The 17,080-nt window shown below is 39.7% G+C and overlaps 1 long non-coding RNA gene across 1 annotated transcript; it reads left to right on the forward strand.

The window, feature by feature from the left end:
• The first annotated feature begins 13,645 nt into the window (after positions 1-13,645).
• Positions 13,646-13,998, forward strand: LOC110224674. The gene is made up of 3 exons (XR_002329173.1): positions 13,646-13,675; positions 13,746-13,835; positions 13,921-13,998. It is a non-coding gene; the product is annotated as an uncharacterized LOC110224674 (long non-coding RNA).
• The last annotated feature ends 3,082 nt before the right edge of the window (positions 13,999-17,080 follow it).

Below are 17,080 nucleotides of genomic sequence, written 5' to 3' on the forward strand. Positions count from 1 at the left end.
CATCTTTTCTGGCTTTCGATGCTGACCTTACCAACTCGGAATCACGCAACTTGGCTAACGCCTTGTACTTCGCGTTAAGCTCGATAAGTTGGTTGTTTAGGGTATCAGCGGTTGATTCGGATTCATGGAGTCTACCCTAAACACCAGAAAGTTCATCCTGGAGTTTGTAATTCCGGTCATACTGGTCTTGCAGCTCCCCCTTTATCTGCGCAAGCTCGGATGTTAAACTGTCGACCTTGTCCACCAGATCGTGCTTGGAGCCGGCAGAAGAACTGAGTTCAGCCTCAAGAGCTGAGAATTTCTTCTTCCACATGTCAATCTCCTTCTCCCGTCCAATGACCAACCCTTCGTAATGTTCAATCATATTGTTAAGTTCGCTGTGAGCCTGGCATTATAAACCCGGGATGGCGAGTCAGTTTGAAGAATGGCAATACATAAAAAAAAAAAAAAAAAAAAACGGAACTAACCCGAGATGAATGATGAGCGTGAAGCAAATAGCGTTCACGAATCGCAGGGCGCCACTTGTTGAAGTCTGGCAAGATCGAACCCGATCGGGTCTTGAAGCATCGGAAGACGTTGCCTTCTTTCTCCATAGCTGCGAAGAAGGAAGAGTTGTAAAAATTGGAATCTTAATAGAGACAAAAACGTTTAAGTATGTGTAAGTCACCAAACCTGAAAGCGATTTGACCTGAGGAACAAGAGCAGGCTTTAACCTCGAGGAAGCATCTCGAGATTCAGAATCTCCCTTTTTAGGGGATGCACTCCGAACAGTCTTTTCGCTCTCGGGCTGGGCAGAAGAAGACATGTCAACAGGTCGGGGAGGACCCATTGGTTCAGTGGGAGGGGATGATCGAGGTGAACGGTCAGTCCGGGCCCTTGATTTCTCCCTTCGCGGAGACGAGTCACTATGGGACGACTTGTCCCTCTTCCTACGAACCAAATTCTTAAGTGGTTCACTGCTGAAATCGTCTCAGGGAGGACGAGGAGAATCACGACGAGGAGACCGCTCTCTCCGAGGAGCACGTGAGTCACGACGATCGCGACGAGGAGTTAATCTGAAAGAAGCAACGGATCTGGCTCCTTCGGTGCTGCCATCATCAACCAGCAGGGTCCTACTATAGTCTTTCTTGTCTATAGAAGTCGCGAGAAACTTTTTCTTCTCCTCGCAAGCCTCAGCCATCGGCTTGGAAAGCACCTTACGCTTGGCCGCAAGGGCCCGAGACGACATCCCTAGAGTTGAGGAAGGAGGCGGAAGTTGGTGAAGTTGACCCGGTGGACTCATCCTGAGTCTGTGGTTAGCTTCTAGGAATCGTTCAAGAGTGAAAGAATTCCAAAGGGTTTCCCCTTCGAGAATTATTTTGAAGAATTCGATGAACTCTTCAGATGGGAGAGTGGAAGCGACGAAAGCTGCGAAATGAAACAACGGCTTTAGTCAATAAAGATAATAAAACAACCGGAAAAGATATATACGACCTAATCTCTACCAGGCTTTGCAGACCACTTTGATGGGAGTAAATCTGCAAGATTTCCAATCGAAGCGGGAGTTTTCTTAATCTGAAACCAAGGATGGTGCCAATTTTCATCCTTGTTCGGAAGGTGTGAGATGATGTTTCTATTAGCGTTCGGATACGCTGAGAAATATCCCGTCTTCTTCGATGAACTTCTTACGCTTAGAAGCTCATTTAATTCAGTGACTCCGATAACATATCTGGCCTCCGCCGCGATTGTTATAATTCCAAGAATAGTTCGAAGAAGATTGGGAGTTAGTTGAGGAAGCACGATTTCAAGAGCCGCTAGGTATCGAACTAGGGCTTCGGGAAGAGGAAAGGTCAGCCCGCAACCTTTAAAATAGATCTCATATACACAGAAATAGCAATCACGGTGGCTTTTTGGGGACTCTGTGTGATCGGCTATTTGCGCCTCCGCCATAATTCCCGGTGGAATTCGGCAGAGCTCCCTCAATCGTTCGAGAGATTGAAGGGTGCAGGTGGTTCTGTAGTGCGGACCAGCAATATCATTAGGGCGGGTGCACTCGTCATTACTAGAACGCTTTTCATCGAAAGACGGAGACTCGGGTCTATCGGAATCAGAAGTCATTGGGAGGAATGAAAAATTCAAGTTTCGGCAAAGAGAAAATCGGCGAAGAAAGAGAAGAGAGGAGTTTGCGATTAAAGCGTAAAAGTAGAAAATGATGATGAAAAGAAGTTACCTTACACAAAGCTAAATGATGGAACCGCCTCGGAAGTTGTGTGGGGAGTGGGAAGGTTTTTTCCCGTTTTAATAGTAATTAATCAATATACGGTCATAATGATGACAGATGTCACTCGTTTAAAAAATGGCTAGTGCCGAAATTAAAGGAGTGATGAGATTTTCGGCGGGAAATCAGAAAGATTCTCGAGCGCAATCTTTGGTCACTTGAGCATTTAAAGTCCTCCGAATTGGAATAGCACTTCGAAGATCTTGGGGGGCTAATTGTTGGTGTCGGATCCCGCACCAGAAGTCCGAGACCAACCAAAGATTGCCACGTAGTCAAGATAATGGCCCATAAAGGATAAAGCCCATTGGACCCGTGAGCCGAAGGAACGGTCGAAGTGGTTATCACCACTTCGAGAATCCGAAGTGACTTCTCTTCGACATGAGTTCGGTGTAGAAGACACGGGTAAGTCGGTTCAAGGACACTTGGGCTAAAAGGCGAGGCCCATGAAGATCAGAGTCAACTCAAATTCAAACATTGAGCATTAAAGTCAAAGAATCAAAACGGACACATTTAAGAGGGAATAATTGTACTTAATTATTCATTTTAATGTCGATTCTCTATGTATAAATATAAAGGCCAATGGCCATGTAAAGGGGATCTTCCTCTCAGGAAAAAGAAGTAATATAGCAATTTTCGTAGCAATTTATAAGTTTTTACATATTCATTTTTGTCCCTCAAGAGTAATCTTTCCTACTTAATAGAAATACTTGACTGTGTGAATCCGACATCCACACCTTCCCCCCTTTTCGGTTTGGTGTTGCCGAAAATCCGTCAGATGTACGTCAATCGAGACTGTTACCTATCCCAGGTTCAGATATATATATATATATATATTTTTTTGATTTTGATTTTGACAACCCCTTTTTTTAAGTAAAAAACTTTTGTCAAATGACACGTTTTTTTTTTTACTCCGAAGGCGTTTAAAGAGACTAATGGAATGATCCTCCATTATGAGAACCTTCTTCACCAAGCGATGAGAGAGACCGCAAAGGCTAAGAAGGAGGTTGATGAACTTAGATTAGCCAATCAGTCTGAGCGACTTGAGCAGGCAAAAGCCCTCGAATCATCCTTTGAGAATATGAAGAAAACTCTAGCAGCAAATGAGCAACACACCAGAATTGCGAACGCTGAGAGAGATTCTGCGAGGTCTGATGCTCTTCGCTTGGAGTCTGAGCTAGAAGAGGCGACAGCTTTGTTCGTAGAAACAAATCAAAAAACTGAGCTTTTAATTAGGAACAGGGCTCGCGACATCGCTGAAGCCGAACATAACGCTCGAGAAGAGATGAGGGGATTCGGTAGGCAACTTATTCAATCTATTACGAAGTTTACCAAAGACGAAGAGGTCTGGACTAAACTTCTAACCGATCGAGCCGAGCTGAAGAGCAATCTAGACCTGATTGGGGAACTAGAGAATGGAAGAGTTTCGTTCGAGAGTGAGAGGAGAGAAATTGCTGCCGAACTCGCTGCGGTTGAATCCGAGCTATCCTCGGCTTCCCGCCCTACTCTTGATCTGAAACAATTTTCTTCGATATTTGGAGATTCCCCCTCACAATTCGAGGTAGGTGAAGGTTCTCGGCCATAAGAGGGTTCTCTTGAGGCAGAGGAATGCTCTTAAAAATTGTTTTGTTGAATCCATGATGACTACTCCGTTTGACGGAAATGTTTTGTTTTTAACTAGTGTGACTGAACACAAACATGTACATGCTTCTGCATATGATGATTTTTTTTTATTTAAGTAAAACGTTTGGATACGATTCCAGGTTTGCAAGTCCTAGCCCACCAAAGAGGTTTTATGAATTGTGAGAGATGAGCTGATCAGGCTCACTCGCCTTTTTTAAAGAAAAAATCTTAACAAGTATTTTTCCTCGGTCTCTCAGATGCGAGGATGGGGCTCGGCTTAGGCTTTTTATCGAGGGATAAGGTTTCTATAATTCATGAGAATTTTGTCATAAAAATGACCAGGCAATGGTTTCGATCATGGCCTAAAGACGGCTTTGAAAGTGTTGGGCCATATTTTAATTGGACCCGAAGTCTGCTCTAGCAGGCCCGCAATAGGTTATTATTTAAAGAAAACTAAAGACCTTTCTTCTTTAAAAGGACTCTAAAAAACTATCACAATTTATTACAAGAAGAAATATGCCGCTATCTTATTTTAGATCAAGCTCAAGAATAACGACTTCAAACGGGGATCCATTGTTTGAATCAGAAGATGGATTCTTTCCAAAGGGAGTAATTCACCCAACGTTTTTTCATTTCCGAACGGGTAAAGAAAGGGTCAAATGTTATGACTTCCTGGAAAAGGTTTTCTTTCTAATTTTTAGTCTTTTAGGAAGACTGTAAATTATTTTTTGGACAGTTGACAAAATGTTTGTTAAAACAGATCGTCGGGAGACATAAAGCTTTATGTAAAAAGAAAAAAAGAATCGGAAGGAGGCGCCGTGCTCTTGATGAGCGCATAAAGAGGATGGAAAGAGTGATCCTTCGCCTGGAATCTGAACCGCACGAATGGGAGAGGAATGGTTTAGACATCGTGGCCATTATTCCTACTTGCCTCCGAAGATTCCTCTGCATGCTAGATAAATTTTTTCATCTATCCTTGGCAACCGGCGACGGATCCTCTTTTGTTTCGTGTTCTTCAGAATTTCGGAGATTTCCGATATTAAGAACTGAAGAAAATGAAGGACCGGAGAAGAAGCCTATTGATCCTTCTTCCGGTCTCCTCGATTTATCTTCCGATGAGGGACTTTCTTCCGAAAGTTATTCGGGATCGTCCACCTCGCTGGAATCGTTATCGGGCGAAGACTTCTGATCGAACAAGTCCCTTGATTTTTTTTTAACAACGCTACTTGGCTAGAGGCCCGGCGATATTAATTACATTCCCCTTTTGCTTTAAATTTGCAGATTTTACCAAATCTTATTTAATGCGTTTAATCTAGGGAATATAATTAGTGATTAACTCGATTACATTTTCCACGAAAGTAGTAATTTCAGATTCGGGAAATCGTCAATTAACCCTCTTAAATGTGGTCGAGTTTTTTTTTTTTGAGTATAAAGCAGGTGTAGTTAATTATTGAATTTTACCCACAATAATTCTGCAAAAATGTTCGAGGAAGGGAACTCCTCAGAGAATCCTTCCGATTCATTCAAAGTGATAAGTGATGATCTTCCGGGGGAGTCAGATATCAAGCTTATAAAAGCAGGAGAATCTAGCGAACCAGAAGATTCACGAATATTGAATTTATAAAAACAAGACTCCATGACTGGAATAATTTTTTTTTTTTTTATGTTATAGCTGGACTCGTGTTTAGCGAGCTGTCTACGTACCCAAAATAGGATCAAGCCAAATCGTAGTTCGATTGTGTTTGCTTTAGCAATAGAACTTTTTCAAGTTGATGATGTTCCAAGGCCTTTGAACGGGATTTCCGTCAAGGTCTTGTAGACGGTAACACCATTTCGGATTTTTTCTGTGATTTAATAAAGGCCTTCCCAATTAATACCGAGTTTTCCAGCTCCTTCTTCTTTTGTGTTATCGAACACTCGTCTTAAAACAAAGTCTCCTACATTTAAAGGTTTGTTTTTCAACTTTGAGTTATAGTATCGAGCGGTCAATTGTTGATAGTTTTGAAGTCGAATAAGGGATTGATCTCGCCTTTCATCGATTATATCAAGAACGTCTTCTTATAATTTAGAATTTAGTCCTTCTTTAAGTGGAGCTTCGCTCCGGCGCAAACCAGGAACATTCAGCTCGGCTGGGACTACTGCTACCATCCCATATACTAATGAGAATGGAGTTTCTCCCGTTGCTCGTCTCGGGGTTGTTCGATATGCCCATAACACAGGTTGCAGCTCGTCATATCAACCACCTTTCCGAGCATTCAAACGCTTTTTAAGATTGCTGAAAATGGTTTTATTGGAAGCTTCCGCTTGCCCATTTCCTTGAGGATACCTCGGCGTTTAATAGCTAAGTTTTATTCCCCAAGAGGAACAAAAATCTTCAAATTCATTTGAAATGAATTGTGGACCGTTGTCCGTTACTATTTCGTAAGGAACTCCATGGCGACAATTAATGTGTTTCCACAAGAATGTTTTTACCACAGAATCTTGTATATTTACGTAGGCTTCTGCTTCGATCCATTTGGAAAAATAGTCAGTTAGAACTAATAAGTATTGGACGCCTCGCGTTGAGCGATGCATCGGACCAACTATATCCATTGACCACCTCATGAAAGGGTATGGAGCGGATATAGATGATAAAATTTCAGATAGCTGGTGAATAAGAGGAGCGTGCATCTGACACTTTTTACACCGTTTGGCGTAATCGATGTAGTCAAAAATCATAGTTGGCCAGAAATATCCTAACCGTTTGATTTTGAAAGCCATTGCTCGTCCCGAAGGATGACTACCACAAAGCCCTTCGTGGACCTCGCTTGTCACTATTTCATCCTCGGGTCCGAAAATACATAAAAGATAAGGATCACTGATGCCTCGCTTGTACAATGACTCTTTAATTATACAATACTTAGCGCTGATGATTTTTAATTTGCGAGCTTGCCATTTGTTTGATGGTAGTTCTCCATTAAGAATGAAATTTTTGATGGGTACCCTCCAGTCAGCCCCCCAATCATTAGCGAAAGTATTATCCTTGAGTATAAACGTCCTTGGTTCGGGTTCGGAAGGAATATCAGGATCTTCGATTGTTTCCCAAACTTCTTCATCACCTGGAGGTGTCTGTTCAGTTCGAGACGGTTCTTTAGCGGGAACCTCTTGATCCTTTAATTTTCTTCTTGGCTTTCTTTTAGGAAGATCCAGTGGTGAAGTAAGTTCATCATCTTGAGATTTTACTCGTGATCTGGTGATGACAAATGAACTATTTTCATTTTCGGAACTTAATTTTGGAGTTTCGATATGCTCGGCCTCCAAAATGTTATCGTTTTTTGTTTCTTCAACCGAAATACTTCGCAAAGAAATACATTTAACTGGGATAACTCGTTTGAGCTTGGGATCTGAGGTAGAAGCTAGGGCAGCTAAAGCGTCTGTCGAAGTGTTTTCTCCTCGAGGTATTCGAACTAATTCGAACTCTTTGAATTTTCCGGCTAATTTTTTTACAGCCGAAAGATAGGCTTCCATTCAAGGAGCCTTAGCTTCGTAATCTCCAGCGGACTGGTTTACAACTAGCTAAGAATCACAATAAGCTATTATTTTTTCTGCTCCAATTGCAAGAGCAGGCCGAAGTCCTGCTAAAAGAGCTTCGTATTCTGCTTCATTGTTCAAAGCCGGAAACATTAGTCGAAATGACTGTTCGATTATTTCCTTTGTCGGAGTTTCGAGCCTAATATCGATTCCGGATCCTTGTTTAGAAGAAAAGCCATCTACATGTAATTTCCATATAGAGTCTGTTTCAATAAGGATTCCATCATCTAGTGGCAGTTCGGTCAGAAAATCAGCCAGAACTTGTGCCTTTGCACTAGTGCAATTTTTATATTCTATATTGTACTCATTGAGTTCGATAGCCCATTTCGCCAATCTACCGGACTGACTTAGTCCGTGAAGAATTGAGCGAAGCGGATGGGAAGTTAGAACTTCTATCGGATGAGATTGGAAATAAGGTCTGAGCTTTCTAGCAGATATGACTACTGCTAAAGCTAATTTTTCCATTATGGTATATCTCGTTTCCGGACTGGTAAGAGATTTACTTATGTAGAAAATCGGATTTTGATCACCTCGATCCTCTCGAACTAAAACCCCACTTACATAATGATTAGAAACCGAGATGTAAAGATAAAGTTTCTCATCTGACTCAGGTTTTGAGAGAATTAGTGGTGTTGTCAAATAAGTTTTTAGTTGATCGAAAGCTGCTTCGCATTGATCATCCCACCGAAATTTTTTGTTCCCTTAAAAAGGGAGACATCTATCGGTGGATTTCGAGATGAAACGATTCAACGCAGCAATTATGCCCGTCAATCGCTGGACCTCTTTAATGTTTTTTGGTGAAGGCATTGTGAGGAAAGCGTTAATCTGATTAGGTTTAGCTTCTATTCCTCTTTCTGTGACTATGTAACCTAGGAATTCTCCAGAAGGTATACCAAAAGAACATTTAGCTGGATTTAATTTCATTCCGAATTCATTCAGAATTTTGAAACACTGCTCAAGATGTGTGATGTGCTCGGATTTCTTAAGAGAATTTACGAGCATATCATCGATATAAACTTCCATCGTTTTGCCCAAATGTTTTGCAAACATTTTGTTAACTAAACGTTGGTATGTTGCCCCGGCATTTTTTAGACCGAATGGCATAACTTTATAACAGTAGATTCCTCTATCTGTTATGAAAGATGTTTTCTCTTCATCTTCGGGATTCATCATGATCTGATTATATCTAGAAAATGCATCCATGAATGTCAAGAGTTCGTTTTCGGCTGTTGATTCTACGAGCCGATCTATATGAGGGAGAGGAAAATTGTCTTTTGGACATGCTTTGTTAATGTCGGTGAAATCGACACATACTCTCCACTTTCCATTTTTCTTTTTGACTACCACGGGGTTTGCTAACCAGTCCGGGTATTTTACTTCTATAATCGAACAAATTTTCAAAAGCTTATCAACTTTTTCATTGACCGCTTGTGCTCAGTCAGGACCCAGTTTTCTTGGTTTTTGCTTTATTGGTTTAAAACTGGGATCGACGTTTAAATCATGGGTAATGATACTTTTGTCGATTTCAGGCATATCTTTGGCCGACAAGGCAAAAGTATGTTTATTTTCTTTTAGAAATGTTACCAATTGATCTTTGATTTCTGAATCTAAAGTAGTACCGATTTTTATTTTTCGATCTGGAAATTCGGAATCAATTTCAATTTCTATGGTAACCTCATTTGAACTGAGACCACTTGGGTAACGCGAGGTGCTTTCTTGCTTAACATTTATCATTAATTGCTATTTGAGCTTTAAACGATGTCCCATGAGGTAACAAGATCGCGACGTTTCCTGATCTCCTCGAAAGGTTCCGATTCCACTAGGAGTCGGAAATTTCACACATTGGTAATAAATTGAAGGTATAGCCTTCATTTGGTATATCCACGGAGTTCCGAGAATTATATTGTAAGCGGCCGGTCGGTCGAAAACAATAAATTCTACAATTTTGGGAACCCCTGCGGCGAGCACTGGTAGTTTTATGTTTCCTAAGGACATAGATGTGTCACTCGTGAAAGCTACTAATGGTGCCGGTGGACCGATAATGTCAGCTTTATTGATTCCAATTCTTTGCAAAGTGCTTAGAAATATGAGATCTACCGAGCTTCCAGTATTAATTAGACACCTTGTCACTTCGAAGTTTGCAACATCTAAAGTTATGACAAGAGCATCATCATGAGGCCCAACTAATCCTTGAGTGTCCGAATCGTCAAAGGAGATAGAAGGTATTTGTTCATTTGACTGAAAACCCACAGCGGTTTGAATTGCTGCTGATTTCTTGTGCCTTTTAATCGATCTGATCGAATCTCGGCATAATTTGGATCCTCCCATTATAACATCGATCCTTTTATAAGGAGTGTTCGGAGTTTCGGGCCCATTGGGCTTATGTTTCTTTTCAGGAGGATTAGAAGCTTCGGAATCTTCTTTTTCTTTGTGATAAGATTCCACAAATTCCCCGATATTGAAATTAGCAAGCTCTCCAGCTGCCCACAGTTCGGTGAGGTGCTTTTTGAGTACGCTGCAATCTTTGGTGGAGTGCCCGTTTACTTTGTGAATATCGTAATAAGCACTTTCATCTCTAACCCAAGTATTAGGAGGATTGTATCTTCCTCTGCTTGGGGAGGGTTTTCCTACAGCATTAGTAGCAGGATTAACTCCGAACAGTTGTTGATCTTTTGGTTCGAACTTTTTAGTTGGATTCGCAACGACTAATATAGCTGGCCGATGCTTTATAGCGAGGCTAAGTGTTTCTTCTTCTGCCTCCATCCAATTTGTAGCTCTGAATAAAGAATCTTGGATGGTACTTGGACGATTGACGATGATTTCTTCTCGAAATCGGGATTCATACCAGAGTCCATTCCTGAAAGCAGAAAGGGCAGCAGCGTGTGATACCCCAGGAATTTTGGCTATCACTTCTTTGAATTTAGCGATATATTTGCGAAGTGGTTCATTCTGACCTTGGGTTAAATTCCAAAGATCCGCATCATAAGTTGTCTTTTCCATGAACATGGAATATTGTTTTAGGAATGCAGAGGACAATTCCTTAAAACTGTCAATAGTTTCTGGTTCTAGCTGAGTGAACCATAACAGAGCCGGTCCGGAAAGATTCTCAGAAAATAGTTTGCAAAATCCGGCATCTTCCTCGCCTAGTTCTAGATCAATTTTGCCTACGGCGATCTGAAAAGCAGCGAGGTGATTTTTAGGATCTTCTTTACCATCGTAAGTTGGTAACTTTACCTTTCGAGAATCTTTGATCCGAAGGTTCGGGATTCTCGAGTTAAAGGGTGTTCGACGAGTTTCTTCGATTACTCGATCGATCTCAGGCGCCGAACTGGTCGCCTGATGAAATTTCGATTTCATTTCATTAAGCTCTTGACAAACTTTGATGAAATCGTCTGATAGGGTGACATCAGGATCTTCCATAAGGAATCCGTCGTCAACAGGAAGATTTCCCTGACCCTGGGGAATTTCTTCCCCGGTTGGGTTAGTCGCATCCCCTACGGCTGCCTGGTTGCTAGTATTAGCAGGCTGGCCTACTGGAGGAGTTTGAGTAATCCCGGGAGTCGCGAATAACCTGCGCTGACGCATTGTTGTTCGCGGTGAGGACAAATTATCTAAACGGCTCGAACCAGCGTTCTGCGCGTTTGACAAATTTGTCTGGATGGTTAGAACATTCGTTAAGGTTTGCTCGATTGAGTTCAACCTTTCACTAAAAGTGGTGTTGGCACTAACGAGTGTACCCATCTGATTGGTCAGATCGGTGGTTGTCTGAGTAAGCAAGGCAATCGCATCGCTCAATGCTTGCTGATCAGCCATAGTTTCTTGGTTGGGAAAGAAGGATTTTGAGATTAAAGAGTTTTGTGGTAACTCCTCACAGGCGGCGCCAAAATGTGGATGTAGGATTCACACTCGATTATCTTTAAGTATTTCAGTGGGGAAAAACTCTTGTAAAATCAGGAAATGAATATGAGAATTCGAAAAGGAAATCAACCAAGAAAAGAAGTAAAGAAATTTGACAAGAACGAAGTACAAAAGGCCTTGCGAAAGTAGTAAAGAGAGAAAAATATATTGTATTGCTTAGAAGTAATGAGTAATGAGATTCGTCCCCCCAAACACATACGTTTGAGGTTGTTTTTATAGAGAAAACATGATCAATGCGGTCATTTACTGCTCATAATCGCATTGATCCGCATTAATCATGTAAGTTACAATTTGACCGAAACGGCTTGAATTCGAACTATCTTGGGCTTCGCGTGGATCTTCCGAACTCTTTCTTGTTGACTCCGAACTCCCGCGCCTTGACGCTACCGCGAGCCTCGAACAATATTCTCATCGCTTCGGCCTTTCTCTATGCGAACTGCATGTTGAATAAGAGCGAACTCCGTACTGGTAAAGATCGAACTCTTTTAGTAAACTGAATCGAACTCCCGACTGGTTAAGCTCGATTCTCATAATAAAATATCTTTAATTCCAAGAGGATTATTACACTACAGGAAATGTGGGTATTGATAGCACTAAAAGATAGCGTTTTTTATGTCTCTGCTATGTTTTACTTAATAGATAGCGTTTTCTGAATTGTAAACGCTATAAATGATTGAAGCGGGATATATGCAATTCACGCGGCCAATTTTCGGGTTACTAAAGTCTCTTTCCCGCTATTGAAAATGTTAAGAGGGAAAATTGTGAAATTTTGTCTAAGGCAAAATAAAAGAAAACTTTTTCATTTTTTCCCTAAAGCAAAAAAAAAATCTAACTTCTTCTCTCGACTTCACTCGACTTCTCTAACAGAGAACAAAAAAAATCTTCAACTCATCTCCCTCTCGATCTAAGTCGGTTTCTATCGATCTCGAACAGGTATGTTCTCATTCGATCTGAGCCGTTTAATTTCTTTGTTCTCTGGAAAACCAATTTGATTTGGGGTTGTGTGAAATCGATTTTGAATTCCAAATTCAAAATCGATTTTGATTTTGGGTTTTCATTCTTACACTTAGTTAACATGCATGTCGAAGTCTGGCACATATATTGTTTCAATTGTGAAATCGATTTTGATTTTGGGTTTTAATTCGAAGTTTGGGTTTTGATTATGATTTTTGGTTTCGATTTTATGTTGATTGAAACTGTTCTTCATCAGTTTCAGAAAATGGCAAAGACAAGAGGAGGAGGTCAAGTTTGTGCTCGTCGTAGTAGGCGTAATCAAGGCTTGGAGGTAGAAGATGTTGCTCCTGCAACAACACTAAAGGTTAATAAGAAGGTGAATAAGAAGAAAACAACAAATAAAGTGGCTCGGAGAAGAAGTAGTACTAGAGCCAAGAAAGTGGCTGCTGTAGATGATGAGGTAGAAGATGTTACACCGAAAGTGGCTGCTGTAGATGATGAGGTAGAAGATGTAACACCAGAAGCTGTGGAAGAAGAAAAGGGTAATGACAAAGATATAACACCGGAGGCTGATCAGACTGAGAAAGCAATGTGTGAAGATGAGAATGAAGGAGAAGGATGTTTGACTGGACAGGGCCAGGAGGAGGATGAAGAAGAAGTTGCCAATATAGAAGAAGAAGCTTGTTTGACTGGACAGGATCAGCAGGAGTATCATCAAGAAGAAGCTGCCACTATGGAAGTAGCTGCGAATAATGAAGAAGTTGCCAATATGGAAGAAGATGGTGTTGGCAATGGTCAAGATAAAGCGATTCCTACCAACACTGATGAAGGAAGTCAGGTACCAGAAGAAAGAGTGAAAGTAAGAAGAAAAAGAGGACCAACAAAGATGCGTAAAGTGGCTGAAAATCCTAATGAAAGGGTTTCAGTTTCTTTCACTGACTTTGGTGATCATGTTGGAACTGGTTCAGTAAGATTATCATCTTTTCTTGGGGTCCTCGTGAGTCAATTCATTCCGGTTACAATTTCTGATTGGAGAGAAGTTGATGCAGCGACTAAAGAAACATTGTGGGAACAAATTCAGGTATATATTTATATATATGCAACTAATTTTTTGTTTAACAGATATGAAACATGTTTGACCTTTGCTTGTTGTACTTGATGCAGGGGAGGTTTGACATGGAAGAAGAATGGAAAAAAGCTGTTATTATGAAGCAAATGTGTAATATCTTTAGGGGTATGAAGTCAAGGCTAGTGACAAAAGTACGTGCTGCTGAGACAGCTGCTGATATACTAGCTTTAAAACCCAGCAACATCCCATCCATTCAAGTTAAGAGCAAGACTAGCAAAGCTTTTACGGTTAGTATGAAGTTTATATGTTTATATGTCATGTCTTATAGATTTAATCACACTCATATTTATAATGTAGGAAGTAAGTAACAAGATGAGGAAGTTGAGACATGATCAGATTCCTCAAACCTCCAGCCGCAAAGGATTGGTTCGTTTAGCTGATGATATGGTAATAATAGTTGTCAATATCTATATATATTGTATATCTTGTTAGCATAAAATGGTACTGAGATATGTATATGTACTTTATATAGAAAAAAAAGAGTTCAAACCCAAGTAAGGTGACTAGGACTAAGGTATGGTTAGCGGGACACACTCATGCTGATGGTAGATCTGTGAAGCCTCAATTTGCTGAGACTATTGTAAGAATTCTGGAACTTATTATATTGTGTGTAAGTAATGCATCATGATCAATGAGTTATAATATTGTGTTTGAATGTTTGTCTCAGAAACAAATACAATCACTTGATAGTGAAATGGACTCTACATCAGCTGCTGATAACATAAGGGAAGATGCTGTGATCCAGATTTTGGGAAAAGACAAACCTGGACGAGTAAGGGGGTTTGGTAGAGGGATCACGGCTACTAAGTTAGCGTTTATGCAAGCTAGAGACGCAAAAATGGCAGAAATGAAAAGTGAGATTGATGAGTTGAAGGGAATGTTTAGAGACTTAGCTGGAAAGAAGGTAATCCTTTTCATTACATTTAGTCAATTGGTCTGGTTTTAAGACATTAACAAAATTCCTTTTCCTTATCTCAGAAAAGTTATTGTGAGACTGAAACATGTTAGAGTAGTGGTGTATTCAAAGTAGGAGATAGAGTACAACTACTGGATTGGATTCATTCAAGAGAAGTAGTTGTTGGTGAAGGAGAATTCTGTTATGATGAACCGATGTACAAAATTGGTCGTGTACCAATTGGTCCTAATGCAGTGGCTGTCATTGTTAGTTCTGTACTAAGCTCAACAGCTTCTCTCTGGAGGCCTACATCAGATGTGTTATATCTTAAGGAAGCTGTTGGATGCAAAATATCTTGGCCAATGGACAAAGTGCTTAGGGCTCCATTCACTTCTGAAGATGTATCCTTAGGGGTAAAGTTTTAAATTCCAATATCATTTTCTTTTGGTGAATTGATATATATCTAATCATTAGCCTCTTACATTTTAGCCAAACAAGGAAGGTGAAACTCGAAGCTGCAAAATATTTGATTGGGAAAATATAGAGAATGATGAGCTTATTGTTGAAGGTATTGTGTGCTCATCTAACTCCAAAGAGAGGGTTAACAATATTCCTCTAGGTCCTGGTGCTGTTAGTCTTCAAGTTGTGAAGGTGTTCAATTTTAATGCTCCTTTGTGGAGGCCAACTGCTGATATTAGTGTAATTGGTGAAACAATTCATGAAAAAATCGCTTGGCCAGTCCTAAAGATTGATGTCACGGCTACAGCCACTCCAGAACCAACACTAACTAAATCAGTGGTATGTTATTGAAATTAAGTTTTTCATTTGTTTGTCTATTGATTGATGTTGGGACTTTCATTGATGTTGGAACTTGCTTCTATTATTTGCTTTGAGTTGTAGAGTCCAGGCAGCAATAGTTCCACCAAAAGTCCAAAGCAGAAGTGTGTTCTTTTAGACTGCAACAATTCTGGTCGTATTGTAGCTGAAGGAACAGTGATGTCAACAGATCCAGAAGATAAGTGCCATAATGTGCCCCTCGGTCCAAATGCAAGCAAGGTCTCTGTAGATTTGATTAAGATTGGTAATGCAAAGGTCTGGAGGCCAAATTCAGAGTTTGTATTCATTTCTGATGCAGTAGGTTCAGTTGTACCTTGGCCAACCGAGAAAGTGAAGTTTGTGTGAATCTTAGCCAATTGTGATATTGGTATTGTATTGGTATTGCCGGTTATGGATATTAGATTGTATAATATTTGTATTGTGATATTAGCATATTTGTATTGTGATATTAGCATATTGGTATTGTGATATTAGATTATGGTATTGGTACTTTGTGTAATATTATGGTATAAATTAAACTCTAAATTAAAGTTAAAATCTTAAATTAAATCTCTAAACCCTAAACCCTAAACCCTAAACCCTAAACCCTAACCCCAAATTAAAGTTAAAATCCTAATTAAATTAAATCTTTAAACTCTAAATTAAAGTTTAAACTATAACACATAAATACTTGAGTAAAAAAATCTAAATCCCAAAGTTTAAACCCTAAACCCTAACCCTAAACCCTAAACCCTAAACCCTAAACTCTAAATTAAAGTTAAAATCCTAATTAAATTAAATCTTTAAAACTCTAAATTAAAGTTTAAACTATAAAACATAAATACTTGAGTAAAAAAATCTAAATTCCAAAGTTTAAACCCTAAACCCTAAACTATGCCTTAGTGTATATGAACATATAAGTTAGATAGTTGGAATACTAACCTATATTAATTGTTCTTAATTTTAAAATTTTATACTTATAAGAAAAAATATTCTAAAAATTGAAATACATATATTGTATTTTTAAAGAAATAATTTATATTTTTTTCATTAATAAAAAATTTTATATGATAATTTTATGATTTTTTCATTACTAGCCAATGAGAACTCACCTCCCACATTGTGGGACGAATCCTGCACCGTTAGATCGCGCCGACTTTGATCTGAGCCGTCCTTTCTTATTGTTGACGCGATTAATATACACCCTTGATCTGTATCGCTGATTTGATCTGAGCCGTTCATGTTCTTAGCCAATAAGCAGTAACTACCGAGATTGCAAGCTTATTTCACTAATTTTGATCCCAGCCGTTCATTTTTTATACTTTCAGACAATTCCAACAGAACTCGATTTAGGGTTTATCATTTCAGAACACAAATTTTCTGAGAACTCGATTTCCCCAACTCGATTTTACCAAAAGTTCATCATTTCAGAACGGATTCATCTCCATCGTGACCAAATGGATAAGACGTGGATCTCGCTGCCAAGGTATACACTTAATTCTATCGAGCTTACTTATATTATCTGATTGAAAGAAATCTGAATTCTTTTCCAATTGACAATGTAGGAATACTATCGAGTACTCAGAAGGAGCAACGAATTTCGCCAATTCATCTGCAAGAAGATTGGGAAATCTATCTGAAATGCTATGCCCATGTAGAGATTGCCGCAATTTATGCCATCAGTCTATAGAGGAAATTGTTGAGCATCTAGTGCTTAGGGGTATGGATAAGAAGTATAAGACTTCTTGTTGGAATTTTCATGGTGAAAAAAGAGCAGATACAGAAGATAATGCTCCTCAACATGAAACAGAGGCATTTGACTTGTTTAAGACAGCATTTTCTATGGGTGATGATGATGATGATGAAGCATTAGAGGCAAACGACGATGAAGCAGTAGAGGAAACTGAGTTTAGGAAAAAGT

The sequence above is a fragment of the Arabidopsis lyrata genome (assembly GCF_000004255.2).
Source record: "Arabidopsis lyrata subsp. lyrata unplaced genomic scaffold ARALYscaffold_1, whole genome shotgun sequence".
Classification (NCBI taxonomy): domain Eukaryota; kingdom Viridiplantae; phylum Streptophyta; class Magnoliopsida; order Brassicales; family Brassicaceae; genus Arabidopsis; species Arabidopsis lyrata.